General features: G+C 36.4%; 1 protein-coding gene across 1 annotated transcript in view; it reads left to right on the forward strand.

Moving 5' to 3' along the window:
• Positions 1-14,010: 14,010 nt before the first annotated feature.
• The window catches only part of LOC107094528 (glycerol-3-phosphate acyltransferase 2, mitochondrial-like), a 245,925-nt gene continuing 239,656 nt past the window's right edge, over positions 14,011-20,279 (forward strand). Inside the window, exons 1-2 of the mRNA XM_015390210.1 lie at positions 14,011-14,083; positions 17,523-17,578. The gene's annotated coding sequence lies outside the window, so the exon portion shown is untranslated. The remainder of the gene's footprint in view (positions 14,084-17,522; positions 17,579-20,279) is intronic.

Consider the following 20,279-nt stretch of genomic DNA (forward strand, 5'->3'; position numbering starts at 1 on the left):
TTGGTCATGCTGACTCGCTCACTGTGCTTCTCTGTGTTGGCTTTTGGATTCCTCACAGTCTTTGTAGGTTCAGGGTTATGTCACACTCAATTAATTGCCTCATCCTGTTTTATTCTGCTAGATGCCTGTTGCTTTTCTGCCTTTGGGTCTTACTTGCACTTCAAACATGACACTATCTACGGATGAATAGCACTTCTTGTTTAGGAATTGCCGCAGGGATCAGAGCGCCCGTGTGACCAGTTAGGATTGTTTACGTCCACTGAAATTATCTTTGAAGTGCAAAGAAAATATGATATAACATGTTTTTTTAACCTATCACCTGTTTTAGATGGCCACATACCCAACTTTTTAAGGTAATAGATATGAAGGCTATAATTATAGGAGTTTATTAGCTGTTTACAATTTCTGGAGCTCTAAACCTGTCCTAATTTTAGTTCCAAGAAAAAGAGGGAAATAATGATCAAATCCCAGCCCCAGCATCTTATTAACCTACTCTGAGCAACTCATTAGAACAAAATATCACTTTATTACTGCTTTTGTCAGTACAGAGAACATTCTTTATTAAAAAAAAAAAAAAAAAAAGATTGAACCTTACATGAATCAGTCATAAATTAATTGAAATTGCAAATTTTTTTAAATTGAAAACAGTATTTGGAAAAATTTCAAAATACCGCTGAACAAGTCAATGGTTTTTGCATGCTGTTATTGAGATATTGGAATTGTTTTTCCCTGCATTACCAAATGAGACATATTATTTCACTCGAGCTTAAATTATTTTTTTTAACATTTTTTCCCCAGATAATTTCAAAGTGTTATAACTTTGTGGTTTTGGGGTTTTTTTGCTCACAAAATGACATTAGAGGAAATTTACCTATAACACAGCATTTGAAATGAGGTCACTGACCTTAGACTCCCAGCATCATCACTCCGCTCTGAAGCTCTAATGCTGCTAATTCGAAGGCTGGCTTCTCATTATGGCAGCATGCGAAGAGCTCCATGTGACCCTCAGTTTTCATTTGGGATTTTATTTCAATGCTACTTCTAAGTTTATCTCAGGGCATTTTGATTTTATATCAGTATTTATTCCTCAGAGAGACAAGAAAGAGCGCAGCAGACGCAGATATTAAAGAGTGCAGACAGTGTTAACAGAGCGTTCTGATGTCTTTCGACTTGTTCGGCTCTCAACCCGCACATGCACTCATGTGTGGGTAGCTGTCTTCTGGCGGTTCAGAATATGGTGTTATTACCATTTAAATTATTATGCATTTTCTGAGAAAAAAAAAAAGCTAGAATGTGTTTGGAAGATGAAGTAGCTTCACATGCGTGGGCATTTTTCAATATGGAAATGTTAGAATTTTTCAGGCAAATATCATTGCCTTCAACATTAAAGGGAGAATGTGTGAGTGGAGAGATGAAACTCTTGTTTGGTTTTTTTACTCTGTAACATGCAGACACTTTCGAGAATGATGAGATATTTTCTATAAGTGTCACTGTGAAATGCAGACAATGTTAACATGCAGAATCAGAACAGAGCTTATTCCAGGATGCAAAAGCATACAAACATTGCTCACATGCCAGTCATTTGGTAATGGTTTATGTCAAATGTCAAAGCCATTTTGCAAAACATTGATGTGATTTTCCCCAAAGCACTTTACTGCAGAGACATGGACAGTCACTAGATAACCACTTTGTCATTTAATAGATTTTGCTGCGAGATAGGTATTTTTAGTCCATCTGCTTTATAAAAATGTTTACGTTAGAGTTAAACTTTATTGACATTTAACCATTTAGTATAACAGGCTTTATCATCTGGTATCACAGTGCATAAAAAAAGGAAAACAATTTTCTTTCAAATTTTGATATCCTACTGCCATAAACCTACAGTTATTTCAATGATTTAATTGTGACTTTATATGAAAAATGCTAAATACTTTATGATGTGGAAGTTGAATCCAAAACTCAGCATAGTTTTCAATGTAAGGATCTGATAAAATGTAATATTTATAGTCAAATCTTTTTATGCTGATTGTGGATTAAGCCTTGATTTATAAAGTCAGTCAAACAGGACTATGTCTGGTGGTAGGATTATTTTAATTGATGATGTGTGAGTCTGCTAAACCCTAATAATACCCACTGTTACATGTCAAAAGGAATGTCTTCCCAAGCAATTTATCTAATTAGGAAAATTCTTCTGTCAGGATATACAGTTATCATCATCATTATGTACATAACAGAGATTTGGAAATGAAATGGAGGCACAGACAGAGTGCATCATTCTCAACAGTGAGTCCTCTGTGTTGTTATCTCAGACACTGTGTAATAGTTTGGATGTCTCCTCATTTACAAACGTGTATGATGTAATGATGTGATGATGTGGCATGGTGGAGTTGTATAAAATGCTTTTTTAACAGAGCCGTCTTCAATGAGAAGCAAGCCCGATTGGTAAGCAGCTGCCTCCTGTAACCCTAAGCAACTTCGCGGGTCTGAATAAGATGATAATTTCTATCAAAATCTGTTGTCATGTCTCATGGTTATCTATATATATTATGAAGTGTCATTTAAATATTTTACCCAGAGTGATCACTTCTCAGGAAAGAATCGGGGAGAGAAAGCTTCAAGGTGTAGACACAAAGTTTTCCTTTAGTCTAGAAATTATTTTTGTTGACTAAATCTGCCCTGACACATGTAGGGAACCAGTTTCTAAAGATGGGGTTTATGACATTCCCAACAGGACACATAAAAAAAAACCCAAAACAAACATATTAAGAAGAAAAAAGGAATAATTACAGGTGTGTATCTTAATACTTTCCAAACATGCCTGGACACCAAATCTGAGCAAGTAAACTCACTAAAGCTATTGTCATGTCTGCTTCTTACTGATATCTATTCCAGCATCAAACGAGATATTTAATTATCCTGATGATTGTGAAACACAGCTTGTTTTAATGTATTTGGATTAAAAATACACAATTAATTTGTTATACTTTTGTATTTTTAATCTGATGAATGAGACGAAAAATATTTGTCACAGTCTTGGTTTTCCATTTGTTGTCCTCTGCTGCCCTCTTGTGTCCTCTTTCCCTAGCTCTGTTTTCTGATCTGCCCTCACCTGTTTTCAATCCCCTCGTTAGCCCTCTCTTTGTCTCTGTCCCCTTTCAAAGCCTCCCTCTTCAGTTCCTGTTTGCTGGATCCTCGTCAAACGTCTGTCTGCTTACCTCGTCTCTCCCTGGCTCCTAGAGTTTGGTTTTCCCCTGATGTCTCCTTGGTTCTGGTTTGTTTGTAATTTCTGTTGGATTTTTGATTCCTGCCTCAGTTCCTGTGAACCTCATTAAACCCACCTAAATTCACCTCTGCCTACTTGCCTCTGCATTTGGGTCCTCAAACCAACACCAAATCCTGACAATAATACGTTCTTACTACTGGAGAATCAGCATAATTTTGTGACATTTAAAACATTTGGATAAATAACCTTAGTTTAGAAAGTCTTTGTAAACTACAATAGCAAAAATCAGCTATGGTTAGAAGTTTTAGATATTAATTATTGGAATCCCGCATTCATTTTCTGCCCTAAATAAGATTTTATTTTTTTTAAAAGAATAATGTTTACATAACCCTCAACTTTAGTGTTCATTTAACAACAATGAATTGAAGTACATTCCAGCAAAGGTTGGAAATTAGCCCCTGATCAAATTTTAGACATACCAAACGCTACTATATCCACCAGCTATGTACCAATATAATTCTGAGGATATATTTCACTAATCTTGATAAGATGAGCTAAAAAAATAAATAAGTTAGGGTGACTAATTTGAGACTAGATAAATCTGTATAAAATAAATATTTGCTGTCACTGTACCAACCTACAATAAATTAGTACAGTGTAATTGGTCAGATGATCTATGTAAGGTGCTTTTTAAAAGACTAACAAAAACTGTGTACATAATACAGGGCACTCATAAATCTAAAGAAAATCTAAATTTAACTTCTGAATATAACATGGCTTACTTAAAGGAGGAATAATATTGTTTATATTTGTGTAGCACTATTGAAAAAACTGTCTAAGCCTGAGTGGTAATCAGGCTCTAATCTTGTTGTGCTACTTGCCTCTGAAAGCCTTCATTCCAACCTTGTTTGTCTTCACCATCAGTGGATTTCCCTACAGATGTCCAAGTTAGGGTTTAGAATCCACTTCCTGGTTCTCAGCGTCATACCGTCTGTATTGTCCACCCTCCAATGTGTCCTCAGCTCATATCTGAGGGAATACAGTAATTACAAGACATCACTGATGTGTTAAACAAAATAGCTGCCAACCTCAGTTCTGTGGATAGACTCATCTGCAATGCCTTTCTCTTTCATGGCAGTGAGCTTTCCTTCTCAAACTGTTTATTTCTCATCATAGGTTAAAAACATTACTTCAGAAGGCAATTACAGTACCTCTCCTCCTAGTACCACCAGTCTAGGAGCATTCAGTGCAAATCCTATGTCTGATCCTGCAATAAAAACTTTCCTTTCAGCTGCTGTGTAATGGATTGATGCCCAAACCAACATGAAACATTACAACATCAGTAGAAAATAGAAATAATTAGGATCACACCAAGGGGTAAAACTGATTACAAACTAGAAGATTGTGGAACAGCAGTGTCATTGCAAGTTTAACATCCACAGAGACCGCTTGGACCAAAATGGTCTGACAAACCTCTGGGAGCAAATGGTTTTAGTCAGAGAAAACAAAGGTTGAACTATTTGCCCACATTGAAAAGTAAATAAGTGTTTACCAAAGCACTCTGGGGGAAGCATCATGCATGGTCTGTTTCAGTTGCATTATTGCATTACATGGAAGAATAAGGATAAATCAACCTAAGCTTTTACTCTGTATCAGCTGTATAAATACATGTCTTTATTCAGGTTTTGTTATTTATATTCAGGCATTATTTAGACAATTTACTGCACGTGTTGAAATCCTATATGTGTCTAAAACCACTGGTTTAGTGCCTTCGCCAGGTTAAAAAGGTGTTACTGCATCTGATTTTTGCACTTGGTTTAGAAGAGCAGGTGAGGTAATGTGTGAGAATCAATGGCAGCAGCTCTATACTATCAGCGGTTAACTTAGGGACTGTTTAAATGATAGCTAAATTACATTTTTATAATAGAAAATGTCCTTAATTTAAATTGAATACAAAAGGTATTACAAAAAATATATTTGTGAAGAGAAAAAATTGTACAAACGGCATCAAAATTGAAAAGTGAAGGGAGTATGTCCCGTCTGTCTATTCTAAAATATTGATTTGGGATTTCATCTGTGCCTGGTGACAACAGTGGAGAAAGATCAGACTGCTGGGTTTCAAAACTATAGTCATTGGGATTGCACCGTCTGCCATTACTAAAAGTTTTGTTCAAATTGCAAAACAAATGTACCTACAGGTATCAATAAGTCATGCGTTTAGTGTCTGTAATTGTCAGTTTGCTGCTGTCAATCACAGCTGAGACCGCAGCCAGCCCTCAACCCCCTAGCACGATCGGGGTCCCCTGGACACACCTTTCGGTAGCAGCATTTTGAAATATTGAATGTGGAGCCATGTAAGTTGAACTTTAACTTCCCTTCAAATCATCCACCAGTCAGCTGAAACTAAGACAGAAACATGGATCATTTTCAAGAGGACAATGATCCCAAATACTTACAGTAAATCCCAACTGGTGTGTGGATGGAACAAGAAGGCAAACACTGGATTCACAATCAAAATATCTGTTAATGTCATTGTGCAAAAAGCACAACAAAATAAATAAATGATAATGCACTTATATAGCACTGCTGCCTTGCAGCAAGAAGGTTCTGGGTTCAATTCCCGGCCCAGGGTCTTTCTGCATGGAGTTTGCACGTTCTCCCTGAGCATGTGTGGGTTCTCTCCGGGTACTCCGGCTACCTCCCACAGTCCAAAAACATGACTGTTAGGTTAACTGGCTTCTCTAAACACCTCCTTAGATGTTAGTGTGTGTGTGAATGGTTCTTTGTCCTGTTTGTCTCTTTGTTGCTCTGCGACTGACTGGCCACCTGTCCAGGGTGTACCCCACTTCTCGCCCATTCACAGCTGGAGATAGGCCCCAAGACCCCTCGCGACCCCGCTTGGGATTAAGCATGTCTGAAAATGGATGGATGCATGGCACTTACGTATATAGCACTGATGGTGGTTGGAGGGACTGGTAGCAACAAAATAAATAAATAAATGATGATCTGAGTGTGTTTTTCAGGGCAACAACAGCTCTTGGTCAGAAACTATTTATGCTTGTTATTGACTTTATTGCCCTGATTCCTTAAGGGCAAAAAAAATTATTTTGCTTGAAAACCAGTTTACTTCCAGAAGGAGAATTAGTTTAATAATTCAATAATTACTTAAACTTGCTGAAGTTTTGGGCTGAATACTGCCAGGAACCTGGTGAAGGCTCCAAAAAGTGGGATTTGTCCGCAACTTAATAAGAGTGTTCAAACATTTGTGGGCGTGTAGGACTACATTGGGACCTGCATGCATAATCTTTCATCCTCTGATAATTCAAAAGTGTCCGTCCATTTCTTTCTTTTTCATAGACTGTTTAAGTTAGACATTGAATTATCTTTTGGACCTGAGGGAAAAAAATGGCTCATATGTACCTTTGGAGAGCCCCCTAATCAAACATTCGTTCCAATGATGAGTATACATGAAAACTTGAGACAGAAAATGCAAATGACGGGTTTGTTTTCAACCCTGTACACGTATAATATATTCACAGAGCTGGTGGTATTTATGCAAATAGGCAACCAAGTGGAAATGGAATAATTAACTCAAGCAAACTTTTTGTGTTTACATTTTTATGCCACTTGAGGACAATAATGCCAGAATGTGTCTCTGAGAGTCTCATATCTGCAGAAGCACAGCCAAATGTAAGACTTGGCACTTATATCCAGAAGCCTTTATGTGCTTGTGCAGGCTAATTCTTTTTCTCTTTCAGACTTTTCACTCTCTTATTTCATAGCATTGCATGTAGGGGGCGGGGGTATTTCAGTGTACAATTGTTGAATACAGACTCCCTCCTGTTGTTATTGCAAGCTAAAAGACAAAAGCAGCTGACTGTGATTAAAGATGAGGGGAGTCAAAGGACAACAGGATAATTTGATTGGCAATGGCACTTCTGATTGACATGGGCAAAATTCACTAAATTGCTCATCTTGCTCGTCAGGTGTCAGAATGAACAAAAATGCACGATAGCACAGGGCTAACAGGAAACTGGGGTCTATCATTGCTCAAGGCAGGGTGACTTTTACACTTTGCACTTAAACTTGGTCACAATTCTGAATGTGAAATATTATTTTAGAGGCTAAAGTAAAGTTTTCAGGTCCTTTCACTGGCAGACAACCCATCCAGGGAGCACGGAGATGCATACTGAGTTTGATGCCACCTCGGCTGAATACAAAACATGTAGTTGAATCATCCTTTAAAACCTAATGTGCCTCTCAAACTTTACCTTTCTTGAATCTTGTAGCGCCTGAGGTAATAATTGCATTGACACATGCCGAAAAGTCTCAGAAAGGCCCGATATATAAGTCTAGTTAAAATGTGTGATTTATATACAGCGTAAGTTGGGTCTATCCCTATAATCACCCAAATCTTCTGCTTGTCTGAACGTACCCCCTCGCTCTAGACTAGAGGAACGCCCACATGAAACGGGTAGCAATTAACGATATTCAAGGATATATGGTGAGTCAGCCGGTAATGTGTCTCCATGCTTGATTAAGCTGAAAGATGCATTTGGCAAAAAACAGGACAGTGATTTTTTTCTCCTACGATAAATATGTCATTAAAGAATATATAATTAAATGTGAGCATTTGGCTGTGTTTTCTTTTTAGCGTAAAGATTTTACTCTTCATCAATGATGCCAATATGGAGCTATTATAGTTGACAAGATCTCTGACATGTGCATTTATTTTTTTACCACTTCTCTTCCCTCTTTTACACCTAAAATTACACAGAGGAAGATTAAGAAAAAAATGGAAAAAAGAACGAGACAGGTTAAGTGGAGGGCATTGTTAAAGCTCTATGTCAAGCCATTAGAGAAACTGTTCGAATGATTCACCGTGTTGTCAAAAGCAGCATAATCTCGCTCTGATCATCACCAGGGATGAAGTCCCTTGCAGGGTTCCACATTTTGTCTCTTCCTAACCAGAGGACTTAATGCCTTTTATTGAAATTCTACGTGATAGAGAAAGATAAAGTTGGGGATAACAGTGGAGAGGAAGGAATAGAAGTCTCCCACACATTGTGAGCATTGCTTTTTAAGGTGATGCTAAATTTTCCACCACACACAGGTTGCCAAAAACTACCTTCCTCCACATGTTTTCTCTGGCCCCTACATGATCTAAAGCAAACTACTAATATTAATTCTTATGGTTTTCTTTCTACAAGTGCTTTATCTCTACCATAATTAAATTGTGGTAGTTTTGGCTTAGTGGTTAAAGGAGTGTGCTTGTGCTCTGAGACGGTTGCAAGTACCCGGTTGGATCTCCACAGCCTTGACTCTGGGTCTGTGAGCAAGACCTTTAACCCCCGATTGCTCCCTGGGTGCTGCACAGTGGCAGCCCACTGCTCCCCAAAGGGATGGATTAAATGCAGAAAGTGAATTTTGTTGCTTTGTACTTTACAATGTAATGACAATAAAGTTGAATTCTTCTAAAAGAGGTCCTCTTTTAGAAAGCCTGCTAATGCAAAAAACCGGGTCTGAAAATTGCGTAGGTCGACATCGTCCCAAAGGTTGTGATAAGAAAAAAATGATCTTGGCTCAAAAATGTGTGATTTCTTACCAACTCTGACCCATCTGTACAGGCAAACACATTTTGGAGATGGTGAAATTGGCAACAGATAGTGACGCAGAGGAGGAACTGAAGCCAAGTTCCATTATAATTTTACAGACATTTTATTTTAACTGCATTTGAAACTTTAATCGTATATCAACAAAACTGGTTTCAGATGTATTCACTCAAATAAAATAAGAAGTTCATAGGCAAGCTTAAACCCAAAAGGATACTTTACACAATATTTGAATATTTACTCAACAACACAAACTTAGGTATACATATCACTGATCAACACTTTAATGTAACAAGGTGTGAAGAATTCATACCGCTTGCTGTAAACATTTGAATACTACCAAACCACTCATGCACAAAGGTGCGTGATGAATGCTGAGACTATGCTGTAAGAAAGAGAATTTTCAGGGTATTCATTTTCAGGGATAACTATTGTCTGCTCACCCAGGATGATTACTGTTTGATCAGTGGATCAGACTCCAAACAGTTTTGCTTTTTGATCCATGTTCTGATCTTGGTTTGATATTTAAGAGGTCGACCCATCAGACCAACAGCCACGCTGTTCATTATATGTCTAACACAGGCAGGGGGGGATTTACCATTAGGCAATACTAGGCAGTTGCCTAGGGCCCCAAATTTCCTAAATCCGCCCCTGAACACAGGAGCAGGTTGCTGAGCCTAACTGTGGTGTAGAAAAAAGGGTAGCTGGCTGCATGGTTCTGAAAAGAAAAACACAACTTAATATGAATAAACAATCTGTGGTGCATATAGAATTAAAAATGAATTACAGGTATAACTAATTTGTAATAGGGGCAAAAAACCGACAAGGTTTCATATTAAAGTTAGTTAATAAAACATCCATATTATCTGAAAATTAGGTAATATGTACATGTAATAAAATGATGTCGCCTAAACAAAAGGGGTTTTTACTTTTTTTGTTTGTTAATTGGTGTCTTTTACAATTGATTACACCTGTTAACCAATCCACAGGTGTTAAGTACAACCAATTAATTAACGCTCTATACCTAAAGCCACTTTTAGGAACAAGATACTTTTGTGATTTGCTGCACTGCAATATATTCCGGAGTATCAGAGCAGGGAGGTGGTTGCATAATACAAGTCATGCATTTCAAGAAATATGAATATCTTTATGGCGAATTCTATGTAAGTTCTTATTGCAGCCACGACTCCAGAAAAGCAACAGAATAGTCATGTATTCTACAACACACAGGCACAAATAGGCAGGGGGTCAGAGAACATTTTCACAATGCTGGATTTTTCTGTATTATCTAACAAGAAATTACTGTATCTGAGGGTATTTTGCAGTTTTTAAGACAATGTATCCCCCTTTTCATAAATTTTTTTATGATATGTCAGTCAGTTAGCTGCAGTTTGTGTGTTTCATGTATGAACTGTGGTCCCAGTAAGGATACTGGAAGAGCGCCCCTGTGGCGACGGATCCCACACCTGTTTTTGTGCATTTCCATTAACCGCTTCTCTCATTTCTAAAGCTATTCAGCTAAACTGTGCTCCCAGCAAGGTGCCTCCGTCACTGTGGAAAAGAGGAATGATTTCAGATCAACGGGGCTCACTCCAGGTGAGTTCGCTGATTAGCATACCATCACTCACACAGAGAGAGAGATAATCAGTGAAAGTACTCTGAGTGAATATCAAATCCATTCAAGCCTGGTCAATACTTGTGTGGCTGCTTACAATAGAGTCAATCATCTGTGAGGTGTTTAGAAAATAACTCTCATTCCAAAAGATTGAGCAGAAAATGAATTCTAGATGTGCTTCGTGTATCATGCTGAAAAGTTGCTCTTCATTTTCCAACAAATTGAAGCCAACAAATACACCATAGTACAACATGTGGAAATCATGCTTTCCATTCAGTCAAGTTAAGTTTTGCCAAGCTTTATGGTGACTGCTCGACTCTAAGTACTTAATGATTTATAAACACACCCCCACAGCAAAGCTGCCACCTCAGTTGTTTTCTTATAGGCATATGCTGTGCTCCTTGGAACTTCATCTGCAGTTTGTCTGCTTTCCTTTTTGAACATCATGATGCCGTCTATTCTCTAATGTTATCCAACAAACCTGTGAGGCCTTCATGAAAACAACTTGATATGCAGTAGTCAAATGACACTCAAATAGACTTTTGGTTTGACAATTTATGGGAATTTTGAAGGCAGCTGATTAGGTCAGATTTAATTTAATAGATTTTAGAGTAAGTTAGTTGGAAAACAGCTTCAATTTACACATCTTTAGTTTTTTCTTCCACATTAAAACCACATGTATTTTATTTGATATCCTAATAAAATGTATTTAAGTTTGTGGTTGTAATGCGTATATCCCCAAATTAAATAGTTTCTAGAAGAACTGATTGTTAGGTAAAGAACTGACATCACCGGCAGTGAAAGAGATACCGAGCAAGGATGAATGAAGTGCATGTCAGGAAAGTGTTTACTTTAGTTTTGCCTACAGGAAAAGCAAAAGTTTTTCTATAAACTTGACACATTAAAAACTTTACAACTCAACTTCTTTAGAACGGTTGACAAAGCATTAACATTACCCATTAAATCATAATGTTGTTGTTAATGGACAGCAGAACTGGAAGTACTGAAATGCTAAAAAGAGAGAACATTAATCTTTTTTTTCTATCCCAGAGAAGAAAACAATGTTTTCATGAAGATAATGAATCAGAAAACATGTTTGTTGTGCTTTCTCTTAATAGGCTTGAAAAGATTAAATTAAACATTTTAAGTTCTAAGACTAAACAGTAATGGCCTGATGGCTTGAAAAGGCTATTTTCTAAGATTAACCTAATTATACATTAAAACACTAAAGCGGAAGAGTCTCTTTCTGACAGTAAATAAATACTTCTTAGCATGTTGTCTACACATATCTAATAAAATATAAATCTAGTCTAGATATTTGAGAAGCTTCACAAGAAGCTTGTAAATTACTTTTAAAAAAGAGACAACAACCAGATCTGAACTGTTGAGAAAACTCTAAATCATGTCACAGACTCTGCATCACACTGACATCACCAAACCAAAACACTGCATAATTGCGCCATATATATTCAATGCTCTGAGCTTCCATATCAATGCATTTTTTGCACCATGTTTTTTCTCACACTCACATTTGATCACTGCTGCACTTTAAGAAATAGGAATGTCATGAAAGCTCTACAAAATAAAATTTCATTTTGTATGCACAAAAATTACAATAAAAGTTGTCTAAGTCATCAAAATTGAGTATACAAGACTTAAGAATAGATAAATAAACGCCTCATTGTTCCCGCATGTAGGATTGTAGAAATTAGCTTAAAGCTGGTTATAGCACACTTGTTTAACAAAAAATGTAAAATGCTTTTAGCTTAACAACTGGCATAACTTGTTAAGTAAAGTTAGGCAAATCAATTGACCTTAAAGATCCTTTAGTTTATGTTCGAGTCCAGAAGAAACTTATTGTGCTACCCCTGGCCAAATCTTCACGTAACATGCACATAGAGATTTCTGTCACTCTGGCTAAGTTACATTTTACCTTAACACAGTATTACATCTATCACTAATCAAAGACTTGGCTTCATTTAAAAGCATTACGTGCACAATGCAAAGATAGGACAATCAGCTGTTAAGGTCTGCTGTATTATTGACTAAAAGCTGCATAAGATCGCACGTTCATCTTTATGCAAAATGCATATTGTGAAAAACTACTGCAAAGCATAAATGTTATTATTCGATCTCTTATTTCTTGTTCCACACAGTTCAACAGCAATGTACAAAAAGAATCTTTAGTGCAAGAACACGAACTAACAGAAAAAAAAAACTTCGATGAATAATGATCAGTTTATTTGTGCAAAAACAGACTTAAAATCTACTGATTAAACATAAAGCCCATATTTGAATAATGAAAATATATATTTTTTCCTGAAAATAGGCAAAGACATTTTACTGTTCCTTAGCCAGTGGTTCTCTAATGGTTAGAACGAAGTGCTTGCGTTCTGAGTAACCGTATCAAACCCCACAACCTGAAACTCTAACTCCAAGAGCAAAGACCCTTAGCCCAGATTGATCCCCAGAGAATAATAAATCTCACTACCCTTTACTTAAAGCTTTTGGTTCTTGGTTTATTTTGCTGTAAAGCTATTTATATAATTACCCTGCTAAATTGTTTTTTGGAAGATCTTTAAAAAGTTGAGCTTGGATTAGCTTTGCTCTGTAGATGCAACAGTCATAGGGAGAGTGTAGACTGTAGATCTATCCTATAAATTAGATACAACTTAGCAGATCTATTTTTCAAAGATAGGTAAGTTGGCAGTTCAAATGGGTCACCTGTGCTTTGAGGATAAGGCTTTTATTCTCTGTAACCAGTACACTGCCATCAATATCATACTGTATTGATGGCATTCATGAAATAGGATCACTGGGAACCCCTCAGGCATGTAAAAAGTCGCCTAATTCCATCATTTTCCACCAATGTGTCACTGGCCCTCTTAAACAACTCACATCTTTGTCAGTGAAGCTGAGTGCTCCCACATCTCTTCCTTCATGGTGCCCATCTACATTAAGGTCCAAAATTCTGAGAAAAAAAGACAGAATTCTGAGATTAAAGTTAGAATTCTGAGATTAAAGTTAGAATTCTGAGAAAAAAAAGTCAGAATTCTGAGATTAAAGTTAGAATTCTGAGAAAAGAGTCAGAACTTTGAGATTAAAATCAGAATTCTGAGATTAAGTCAGAATTCTGACTTTTTTCCCATATTAAACTAAAATGATATTTACATTTACAAATCAGTTAACTTTTTTTTTTCCAGTGGCCCTAATCTTCTTCTGTAGAAACTGAAAGGGAACATCTTACATAAAAAAATAGTTATGGTCAAAGCAGGTTAAAAAAGAAGCAAAACGTTTATTGTTTTTTAAATTATGTATATATTTTTGATTGACTAATCTTTAATTTTAACGACCATTTTGATTTGCGAATGCTGTAGAAAACTAGTAAAACTTTATTTGAGTAGGTGGCGATAATGCTCCATTTGGTTGCAAGTCGCCAGTAAAACAAGAAGAAGAAGAAGAAAACGTTATTATTTTTTTTTTTTTAACGTAATCCACCAAACATCGCGATAATTGGTGATGTTCACCTGAGACTTCGGCCTTTTTCAGGTAGTCTCAAGCTGTGGAAGGAAAGGCAGCGCAAGAGTGCAATAAAACTGCCCGATAGTCCAGAGCAATAACTCAGTATTTGGGGTAAGTGTTGCTGCGATATTGTTTGTGCATCGTAATTCCTCTATGGGGTTTGCAGGACAGATGTATTTTTTTTTCTTGTTTAACCTTGGTAACACTTACGGCTAGCGCACGAGGAGACAGGCGCAGGTGCGCAAGGGTAACCGCCTGCTGTCTCACAAGCAATGTTTGTCAAAAAAAAAAAAAAAAACCCTCTTTAATATTATTTAATCTGAATTTCTATTACGGTATTTTATTTATTTATTTATTTAATTATTTATTTCTATATGTTGAGGATCGATAAATTGTAACTCTGAGTACATATTAGCTTAGAAACTACTAGAATATAGAGATTAAGCCTTGCTAATGGCTAATTTACAGAACATTTCTGCTCCAGTTGGGGATTTTCAAGAGTTTTGATCAATTTATTATGTAACTGGCTGATATTAGATACCGAATAAAGCGGGTTATTTAACTATCATTGTGCAAAATAACGGATGCTTAGTTCACAAATTAAGATTGCTACATTATTTTAAATGTTGTAATTATGGTTGTGTGTGTACCCAAAAAGAATTCGTTCAGCAAACTATTTCTGATGAATGACCTGCGTTTTATTGGGCAAATTTCACTTATTGACTCCTAAATAGACATTGGATATAATGGTTAAAAAAAAAGTTAAACTAAGACCTTAACATCCCTTCATAATTAAAAACACTACAATCACTGTAAGCATTTAGTTTGTGACCTTAAATAACATAATAACAACTTCAATAAACAATTTTGTATAAATAGATATGTGGTACTATTTCTTTCCAACAGCTGTTTGCTTATTTATGTCCCCTACAAAAGTTATGATGCAATATTTTGATTACATCTGTTGTACACCGGATAATAAATAGAAGTAACCATTTGAAAAGTAGTAGGTAGAAGGGCAGGCTCGAACTGGGAACGATTTTCAGCCCTGGCATTTTTCATCTACAACTGCCCACTTATGTCCACACTCACATCAGCAGGGTTGCCAGATGTCACTGACTCACGTTTTACAGCGCAACATTTTTTTTCATAAACCGCCTGTATATACAAAAATGTCACCCAGTTTGAACCAAAGTCTATTAGGTCAAACATCTAAAGAAAAAAGTTTTTTACCCATAGACGATCATTATAAACTGCCAGACTGGGAAACATCCCAACCTGGCAACAATTCACATCAGATGGGAAATGTTAGCCTTTAGATGCAAAACCCCATAATGCACTGCAGCATAGTTTTGCAAATTATTAAAACATAAATTAGCCAAATATAAGAGGAAGATCATAGTTTGGTTTAAAGAAAGCATTTTAGTTTTATTATAATTTACTTTGTTGCAAGAATTTTACAGTTAGAAGAAATAGAAAATTACACCATATGCCAACTGTCACAAGGATGTGCATCACAAGGAAGGGCTATATATACTTCATGCATCATTTAGATAGTTAACATTATATTACTTTTTGAGCTCCTTGAATTATTTACTGTCACAGGAAGGTGCTTTGGTCGGAGAGTAAGTGTTGGAGCCAGTATGATTTAAGGAGGGCCGGCCCTCGCACACTGAAATTAGGACCGGCCCACCAGGCAAATTTTTTCCCTTTTTTTTTATTTTTTATTTTTTTTTTTTCCAATTTACCTGTGTGTAATTCTACACAGAAACCAGTGGAAAACATACTATCAGTGGTTATAAGCTACTCCTAATAATCAAATCTATTAAACAATTGTGTAAAATCTATGCAGGATTTAAAGTTTGCGTTGTAGTATTCCTCAAGACATTCATGGGTTGATTTCTCTTTTCCATCAGTATTTCAGTTTGTTTCCTTTTTTTCATAGATGCTTGGCACATGTAAGCTTGCCATAATTTTTGTTCCTACTAAAAAGACAAAACAATTCCTCATTTAAGTTACAAAATATTATTTAAGTTACAAAAGGTTATGTGTGCAGAATATTGGACTGCTAAGGTAATGAAACTCTAAATTGCTCCTTTGATATATGTAATGCTCTGCTTTACTGAAAAACAAAACAGTGAACAGTGAGGGTAGAGATGCCACCATGAATATAAATTTTCATGGCTGGCATTAGATGTCTTTTAATCAAAATGTGGCAGAAAGCTCATGAAATTAAGCACACATTAACACATAAATATTTAAGAGGTGAAAAGCAGTAGTTTTGAAAGCATTAGCTAGTCCTTTGAACAGACATAAATTATCTGTGAGAATTCAGCTAAGGCGTTTGCACTTGCTTGATTTTTTTTTTTTTTTAAATAGAGCCTAAAGGCTTTTCTGGGAAGTGAGAAAGCTTGTCTGATGAGAGGTGAAATATCTTTAAGAAAATCGAGCAAGTCCTGTTGCTTTTCCTGAGCACTGTCTGATGATTAAAGTCCTGTCTACCATCCTTTTTATTGGATTTTATGAGTTTAGTAATGACTGTTGCCTCAATAGGATTTATCAACAGTTGTTACTGCTTTGTTGCACTTATTCTCCCCGTGTTGCCTTTAGTTTTGACTCTACAAACAGGAAACAGATTAAAACCATTTATATCAATAATCTCCATAAAGTTCTACATCAACGTTTGAATAGGATAGAATACTGTTGGTACTCTAACCCACAGAATATATCAGTAAGAATATAAAAACCTACAGTTGCCTGATAGTGAGTAGTGGAAATGATCCTATGGAGAGAGATACAATCTTGTGATTCATTTCTCTTGATTTCTACTTAAATGAAAGACATGAATGTGTATGTTGCATGAATTTGTATTGTTTGATATACCTATTGTCATTAAATTTGTAGATTTGTTTTCTAAGTTCAAAATTACTGGCAGTCCATAGTCTTATTGGCAGTCCATAGTCTTAATGCGGGGGTAATGTGGGGGAGAAAAAAAAAATAGATTTGGCAATATATTGTGATTTTTCACTGCCCAATATAATATTGAAATTATGAACTTTAAGTTCCTAATATCGATTTAAAGAAACCCATTTTGTATGTAAATGTAAAGCAATGAGTACAATGACTAATGAATAGGCTGCCTCTGGACCCCCACTCTGACAGATAGCTTGTGGTTTACTTGTGTAGTTGAGGCAGTCAGGCTTTTAGCTAGCCATGCATACAGCCATACATTTTACAACATTTGCTTAAAAAAAAGGACAAATTGTATGGCCTGTTTTTCCCCTGGAATCTTCAATCAAATCTTCAAATTTTCCAGATCCAGTCTTCACCGGGCCCCCATCTTGAATTCCCCTTCTAGTCTTGCGTAATCTTGCGCTAAGCTCACATCTCGCAAATGTGGGGTGTGCTGCTTAAACCTTGACAAATGCAAGCAACGTTTATCGAGAAGTTGGCCAATGCAAAAAGATTGCAAACAATAGATATGTCCTCATTGTCGACTCATCATTATTCCAAAGCTGACACACAATATCTCATCTTCTTCTGTGTTAAGCAAGGAAACCAAGGTGGCAGTCAGCAGTGTGTGTAAGGAGCAGCCCATTGAGAAAGGTAAGATATCAAGCATGATGTTGAATGAAAATATTGATAGACATATTTTATATTTCAGGTGATTTATTATATCGGGCAGTGCAGCAGCTCTGGAGTGTGTTTTTGAAAATACAATCTCAATATGTTTTTGTCATTAAAAAACAAAGTAAACACCTTAAGTGCAATAGAATAAATTTTTGTTCCATTTCACGAAATAACAAGCAGTTAGCACCAGATTATTAGTGTCTCCTTTTATCTCTGTAGTGCTGCCACCGGATAAAATATAGCCTTAATGCAGTTGATTTTGTTTTTAGGGCTGCATAGAAATTCAAATTTCAAGAATCGATTAAAATTCTCAAGATTTAGATTTGATCTGATCTGACATCAAATTAGATTGCTGGTATTATGAATTTATATGGGCGAGAACCATACTAGGGCTTTGGAAAATTACCTAAAAATCTACTCTATGACCCCTCCCAACAATTGTATTAATTTATTTTTAAGTTTCATAATAACCTTCTATAACAAAAAAGACAAATGACATATATTTCTTTCAAAAAACAGTTTTAATATCAGTCATTCATTCTGGTAGGTGACCTTAAGTTTAAATGAAACAAAATTCAAGCTGTGAAACATCTTTCAATACAGCTTGCAAAATACTTATCTCACAACAAACAATTAGAATATAATGCGCTAAATAAGTATTTAAAGATTTGAGAAAGTAATGAACTGAAGTTGCACTGAGCTGAAACTTAAGTTTCAGCTCAGTGCAACTGAAACCTAAAGAAAATATTGGTTGGAAAAAATCTAGATATTCCAAAAGTTAAATCTAAAAAAATATTTTTCTTTAATCTCCCGGCCCTAATGAATACTAGTATTTTATTATAATTAACAGCAAATTAATAGTCATAGCAGTTAATGGTGGCTGTAAGGACAGTGGAAAATGTATTTTTTTTAAAAGTAGCCTTTTGGTTATATGAAGTGATCTTGAGAAATGTATATCAGATCCGGTAGAGAATTGAAAAATATGTTTTTTTAATACAGCTCTTCTTTTTTTTTTTTATCCAAAAAGAGGTGTGTGCTAAAAAAAGTCATGCTTTAAAAAAATGTTGGTTGGAGAATTACAGGAGTTAGAACTTATACAATTTGAGAATTTTCTAAAGATGATAACGAAGCACTCGAATAAGATAAAAGGAAAAATATCTTTATTTTCACTGACTGGGAAAATTGGAGCGTTAACATTGGCGGAAAGAAATGGACAAAAGCGAGGTTTATCTTTGTTACATCTATGTTTTCAAAAGGAAATGAGACTTGCTAAATCTGAAAAAAAAACAACAAAAAAACAACTTTTGTAGCATTTATCCTCTGGGCAGCTTCTCCCCACTGTACCCGATATTCTGCTGGTCTCTAGGGGGGATTAGGGCTGGGCAATTACTTGCAATTGCAGTATAATCACAATTTAACAAAAAGCCATTTTCAAATCGCACATTTTCACATTAAGACTATAGTCCTGAATTGATCAAGTCTTTGGGGTGGGGGGGGCAAGGAATATAAAAAACAAAATCATTATTGCAAATATGTAAAAATGTAAACATTTTTCAGCCCTAGGGGCCAGTGTTTTGCACAGATGGCAAATGCACAGTACCATGCTACACATAGAAGTAGAAAGCACAGGTTTCCAACATTTTGAATGCCTCCCTGTATCATCTAGCCTAGTAAACTAGCCACACCGGCCACCGGCCAAAATCATTTTTGCCTGCGAGTTGGTCTAGCCTCTATCAATGCCCCAGGCCCTAAATCTGGAGGGCCAATCACAATGCAGAGATGCTTTGAATGTCTGGATGCAAAGCGGGCGGAGTTTTGACGGCAGGACGACAAAGCTGCACGACCCAGTAGCATGGACTGCGTCAGCAGCAGCTTTCAATGGAGCGCTCCGTTGAAAGTTAAAAGTTCTCTTTCTGTTGCTGTTATTCAATAAAAGTACGTTTTAAGATAATTTGAGGGGAGAATATTAAACTTTAAAGCATCACTTTGTGGTCCATTTACTGATTTAATGCGTTATTTAAAAAAAACAATTTCCGAAGTTGAAAGGACTGCGGCAACCAGCGGAGCTCCGAAGCTAACAGCCGCCAGGGCTAACTGCAGCCCGTCTGTAGCAGACCTCTCTCGGCATAGTCGTGTGTGAAGGACCGCTGGCTCTAATGGCGATTTTTGGAAGGATTAGATTTGGGGTTTTCGTTGAAATGTGAGCAGGAAGAGGCTTTACGCTCATCCATTTCTGAGAAGGACGTATTCGCCGTTTTACCCACAGGCTGTTTGTTTACACTCCCCCAACAGCTTTCTGTCACGCTTACTACGTCACAGTCAGTTGCGCTCATTGGTCAGAGTGTTGGCCAATAGGCACAAACATGGTTGAAAAACAACGGGTTGTTCTCATTAACAATCTTCCATTGTCTCATTCATCAGGGGCCAGACTAAATAACACCTTTCATCTCCCATTTAGTCAGGTTTACCAGGCTATGTATCATCCAAAGATTTAATTCATTTCTTTGTAAAAGTTGTTCACTACCTGTTAATGGCAGTGATATGTAAAAACCATATACATTTGTTATCAGAGAGTTGAACATTTTAGACGTATGGAAGACTGTGGTTGCTAAAATGACTTTGATTAACCATATGGAGCCACGTTTACCTGTAGCATAAACCAAGAGTCACACACATA

The sequence above is a fragment of the Cyprinodon variegatus genome, unplaced genomic scaffold (assembly GCF_000732505.1).
Source record: "Cyprinodon variegatus isolate N-32 unplaced genomic scaffold, C_variegatus-1.0 Scaffold488, whole genome shotgun sequence".
Taxonomy (NCBI): Eukaryota; Metazoa; Chordata; class Actinopteri; order Cyprinodontiformes; family Cyprinodontidae; genus Cyprinodon; species Cyprinodon variegatus.